Source organism: Psittacula echo (genome assembly GCF_963264785.1).
Source record: "Psittacula echo genome assembly, chromosome: 7".
Lineage (NCBI taxonomy): Eukaryota > Metazoa > Chordata > Aves > Psittaciformes > Psittacidae > Psittacula > Psittacula echo.
Window position 1 is genome coordinate 28,190,701 of NC_137740.1, and position 6,156 is coordinate 28,196,856.

The window sequence follows — 6,156 nt, forward strand, 5'->3', positions numbered from 1 at the left end:
CACTGTCACATTCACCTGCAGCCACTAGAACTTCTCCAACCCTCTATCACCTCAAGCCCTGTCCAGTCTTCCTCCTAGCACTTGGAATGTTTCCATCCACAGCAGTCCTCCCAAGGAAAGTTTTCCAACACATGAGACAGCATCACACCTGCTATAGCTAAGCAATACTTATTTTCAGCAGAATCATTTCAGACAAAATGTCCTTCCTGTGTTTTCACCTCATTTTAGGGGACTGGGTAGTCCTGCATGGCAGTGCATTCATCCTTTCAAGAACCTCATCCCTTCTAACTGCTTTTAAGGCCATTGGTTTGGCACTGATTTACAGGTTATTGATGGTGTTCAGTGTTTGTTCTAATAGGATCCACTGGCCATTGCAGATGTCCGAGCCATTCTAGACTGACCCTAGCTCATTTATCACACCAGAAGTATTCATACCTCCCCAGCCATTCTCCATGGTCCACACAGAGAAGTAAACCCCACCAAGGAACAAGGTCAGGCGACCTGGCCTTCCTTCAGTAAGGAAAGTCTCTTTCACTTGCCAGCAAAGCTCTCCTATAGCTGTAAGCCACATGCGAAAATTGCCTGCTGTCCTCTCTGCATGGCTGTAGCCTTTTTTGGACCTCTCCTCCTCCTCCTCCTTTGGTTTTGCCATGCAAAGAAGGAGTCAACAGTGAATGAACCACTCAGCCATTTTGGTATAACCCAAAAAGCCATTTGTAGAGCATGCAGAGGAGCACAAGGCCTAAGGAAGGTTAAACTTGCAGACACACTAAGAACTGTACTCTTGGCTATGCCATGTAGCTGCAAGGTATTTTTATATATACATACATATATATATTTCTTTTTTGATACTACATTCTGTAAAATATCCGATGTCACGTAAGGATGGTTCTGTGTAACCTTCTTCCTGAAACAAAATAAAACTTTGATACATACTGAGCTTGTGCCCTGAGGCTTTTATTCTGAGAGGAACATTGCGTTGTTTGCTAGTCCCTGCCACACGCGCTTGTGCTCCCGGGGGAATTCTCACACTGTCCCTCACCCCAGCGGCTGCTCAGCCATGGCCTGCAGAGCTTCACGGGCTGAGACAGACCCCGACCATCCAGGAATACAAATTGAAAAATATGGAAGAAGATGAGATTCTGCTCTTCAATTATTTATAACCTTAGCACTTCACTGAAGATAGGGGTGGTGGCAGCAGGAGAGTGCAGCAACCTGTTCACTGGGAATAACAATTAAATCTGGGTTCAACTGGCATACAGAAAGAATAACAGATATGTTACTTTTGCTTTAAAAAGGGTGGAGAATCAGCCCTTCCCCACTAGATGTTGGATTGAGAGAGCGCATCTTCATAGCAGAGACTCCACAGCAGGCAGATGGGAGCTGAGGTAGGATGCTCTGCCCAGCATCTCTTCTCTGCATCACAGGCTGAGAAAATCCAGCTTGAAATCATGGGCACTGTTTCATACCATGTGTCTGGATACAGGGCTGGGAGATGGGTTATTGATCCCTATTTTCCTACAGCACAGAACTGAAATAGCAGCACTGGGCTCCTCTGAGTTGACAGCAGGGAGGAGAGTGGTGGGTCTGGCCCACTTTCTCACAGTCTGCTAACATGTCCAGAGACATCCAAGGGATGAAAGGGAGGAGAGAGAAACATTGAGATCTGGGCATGTTTCCCTGAGACCACCAACTGTAGGATCTGAGCCTAGACAGCTCCAAGGCAAGCTAAAAAATATTGCTGCACCATAATAGATCAGTCATAATGCAGACTCTCCCGCGCTTCCCATCAATAGCTCTGCTGGGAAATCCCCGATGCAGCCCAGCCCTCATCCCCAGCTCATCAAGCTGCTGTGCTGCAAGTGCAAATCCCTCCTGCCCTGTGGCCCCTGTGGCTGGCTGCAGGCAGCACTGGGAAAGGGCAGCAGAGGAGAGAAGCAAGAGCAGCAACCACCATTTGCATTTGCTGGCACCTCATGACCTGCAGGAGTGGTGAGAGCTTCTCCCTAGGGAGATAGGCATGGAGAAAGCCATTTATCAAGCTGGCTCCAGTGAAGGGTCAGCAAAACATCCCTTGGTGAGGTCTGCCTGTCCCTGGCTGCATTTGAAGGCCAGGCTTGAGCTGAGAGTTGGCTGCAGCACAGCTCAACCTCAGATGGACCAGGGGGAGACAGCTGAGGGACAGGCCCAGGATCTGTGGGTAGAGAGAGAGAGCATCCTTCATCCTTCAGCCCCAGGAATGGGCTTACTGTCTCCACTCCAGCTGAGGGGCTGGTGACCACTCAGCATCCTAAGAGGCTGAGCCATCAGGGCTTGCTCTGGCCTCCAAAAGTGCCAAGAGCCACAAAAAGCAGCACTTTGAGGGAGAGCATTTTACTAAGAAACAAGCGGGAGATGGGCACAACTGCATGTCAGAGTGGGGTATCCTGGAAGGACTCCAAAAATGAAGGTGTGGTTGAGAAGCCAATGCATGCACAGGAGAGGATGAAGACTGCATGATGGAGGGGACTGCATGCACAGCATGAAGAAATAAGCAGGCAAGCCGGCAGCAGCAGGGAGGGGTCCAGGGAAAAAGCAGCATATACACGCAAAGCCGTGGGTGGGAGAGCACAGGGTGTGAGCAGAGGGCATTGCAGGGGAACAGGGAATGGCTCTGCCATTGTAAAAGAGCAGAGAGACCCAAGCAAGAAAATAAGGACCCCTACAGAGATGTGGTCTCCATTACAGCTGGCTTCCCAGGCGGAGGCAAGGGAGTTCCCCCTCAGCAGCTGGGTGGATGGAGAGGCTGCAGCCAGCAAGACATGATGACTGGGGATGGGAAAACCTCAGCATGGAAAGGAGAGGGCCATGGGCAATGGCAGCAAGAAACTTGGCTGTGTCTCTGCTTCATGACATAACGCCAGCGAGGAGAGGGTGGGCTGCTCCCAGCGCAGAGAGCCACACAGGAGGGAAGGGAGTTGGTCCAGGCTGCAGGATCAGCCTCCTCCTTCCACAGCAAAGCCATTCAGACACAGCCACCCAAAGCAAGGAGAGACAGAAAGACAGGTCCATTTAGACACGAGACCCTCTGGGTCCCAAGCTCTTCCTCAGCTACTGTTCCTATGCCTAAAATGGTCCGGGCATCACTGATACTCACTCCAAAGGGGACAGGTCATGCTGACTCTCCTTCCTGGGGAAGCCCCTGCTGGTGGCACCAAGCTGGTCCCCAGCCCTGCTGCTGTGGCACCACTTTCCCACAGCAAGAGCTGGGGATCTGTAAAGGTTTGAGACCCCGTGCTTTGCATCATGTGTGCATCTCCAGTGCTGTGAGACTCGAAAATCACAGTGAGAGACCAATTCATCCACAGACCAGGACTGTACCCACGTAGCAAATGGTTTGGGGGGACCAAGCTACAGGCAAACAGCTGGGCATAGGGATGGCAGGGAGGGTATCCCCCATCTGGGAAATGCTGTCGAATTCCAGCGCTGGCCGTCCAGCGCTTTTACTGCAATGCCGGAGATCTCGCAGCTCCATCTGCTGGCTTCATGGCCAAGGCTGCAGAGGCTGCAGAGAAGGTAAGGCGCTGGGGAAGGGGAGAATTGGTGGAATAAGTAGGACAGAGCGCTTAAGAAACAAAACCCACACGGCCCCTGGATCACACAGGGTTTTATTGTTGCTTTTATCTTTTTAACAAATAGCCTGCAGGTTGCATATATGAAAATACAGGAGAAACTTACACCAGCAAAAAAGCAAACCCACAGCGAGCACTGTAAAGGCTTGATGCTATGCAAGCTGCACAGGTGATGCTGGGTTTGGTTGTTGCCTTTCCTTCAGCCCATTTTTTTTTTCCGTTAATTCAGTCATGAAATCTTTTCTACCATGTCCATCTTCAGCATGAAATAATTTTCAAAGTCAGGCATTCACAACTTCTCTGGGCAACTTGTTCCAGTGTCTCACCACCCTTACAGTAATAGCTAATGTAAATCTGCCCTTTTTCAGTTTAGAAGCATTACCCCCAGTCCTATCATGATACTCCCTAATAAGGAGTCCCCTTGTAAAAGCTCAATACCCAGATGTTTCTGGAGGATGAAGCAATCTCCTGACCCCTGATGACACCAGGTGCACGGGGCCAGGGCAGATGCTGCTGTACACAGCTCACAGGAGGCACTACCAGTGACCACAGGCACCAGCTCCCCATGGCTTTGCTGCAGACCTCCAGCTCTAGGTGCCCATAAGCTCCTAAGGCAGGGGAGAATGGGAATGTGCTTCCCTGGAAGCTAAGCCCAGATGGTAAGTGAAGTCAGCCCTCAGCTTCCCTCCAAGCTGCTCACATGTACCTAAAAAGGGCTTTGGAGAAATTAAAAGCACAAATGCATCTTTGAACTGAGGAGAAAGGGCTTGTTTTATTCTTGCAAGTACATTTGTCCTTTGCATTGGGCAGCTGAGGGTCATCCTTATGCAAAGGGTCTCATGAGAAACCATCAGATCCACCAGGCTCCCTCAGGCTGTGGGATGAGGTGCCTGGCTGAGGCACTCCACTCTGCCTCCATGTCTTCAGGAGCTGGGGAAGTTGACCTTGGGTACCCAACTTTCCAGGCACTCCAACAGGTCCCTAGCCATCACCCCAGTTCCTCTTTGCAAGCTCCCACTACTTCTAGGTGAAATAAAACAGGACAAAGAGGAGTACTGCCAGAATACAGAGCAAGTAGCTGCCAATGAAGCAGCAGCATTTCCAAGGGAAGCTGCTGTTGAAGTGTGAGGGGTGGTGGGTTGGGATTGCATAAGGCCTCATAAGGGTGTAATGGATCCTGGCCTTGTCCACATTCATCAAGGGATTCCAGGCATTTGACGCCAGATCCAGCCACGTCTCACTGCAAATGCCGAGCTGGCAGCCCTCACAGCAGGCATTGTTGTGCTGCTCTGTTGCCAGCGCATCCAGCACAACTTCCAGGAGGTCAGAGGGCTGAACATGCACTCGGTAGAAGTACTTGAGGATCTTTAGCACCACGTTGTGCAGAAGCCTCTCCACAGTCTCCAGGCTGAATTCAGGCTCCTCCAGCCAGGGGTCTGGGCACCTCCTGCAAGCATAGTGGAAGGTTCACATCCACACCATGCCCCAGCCATGGCACTGATGCATGTGGAACAGGATGTGCACTTTGGCCGAAGACCACTCATGAAAGCACTGGGAGCACTGAAACCTGCCAGGGCACAGAGAAGATCAGCTAATGCTAGGTTCCCTGTGCTGAGCCAGCGGCTTCCCATGCAGCCAGCAGGGACCAGGGCAGCCAGGTCTAATGGATTCATTTCACTCAAGCAAACTTCACACTGAACTGCCCTCCCCCTAACAGCATGATGCCAGTGTCTAGGGAGTTCAACACAGGTGTGAGCTCATGACTGGCCCAAGCATTAAAGATCTTAGGAGCCAAGCTGACTGCCAGCACCATGCTGGTCCCCTTTTTTAGCCCATCCTGGCCACACTCCCAGGAGCAGGGGTCCTTGGGGTGGGAAGCACCAGGCCCCTGGTCTGTTTGGTGCTCCATCCCCTCACCCATACCGGCTCAGCACAGCTCAGCGGAAAGCCAGCATAATCTCACGGCTGGGGAAGTAAAAAAAAGACGACAAATAGAAGGAAGGTGTGGGTGGAGGCTGCAGGGCAGGTGAGGAGATGTCTCGAGGAATCAAAAGGTGTGCAACCTGCAACTCTTTGTCTTGCACAATCTGTGTGGGAGCTGCAGACCAGGTCTCTGTTTGCTGCCACCTGGTCAGGGTGGCTGGTTGATGCCCAGGGTCCTGCCTGGGGTACAAATGGCTGGGGTGGAGCCTCTCATCTGCAATGCAGATCTCTCTGCTGTGCGACCTTGCAGCCTGGTGCAGGGACTGCTGAGGCATTGCCCCATGTCTCAGCAGGCAGAGGCTTTCCCCATCCTCATCCTCTGGGTGCAAACCCAGATTTGTTTTGAGTGTGGTATAACTACCTCTGCTCACTGGAGGAGATCTTTGTGTCTTGACACCAGCACGGAGAAACTCTGGCCAAATATCAGCTGCCCTTTGGCCCTGTGGAGCTTCCGCTCTCTCCTCCCTTCCAATTACCATGATTTTTTCTAGTTTGGCAATAACCCACCAAGCTTGGAACAAAATGGGACAACCCTTCCAGCCTCACCCACCTGCAAACTGCC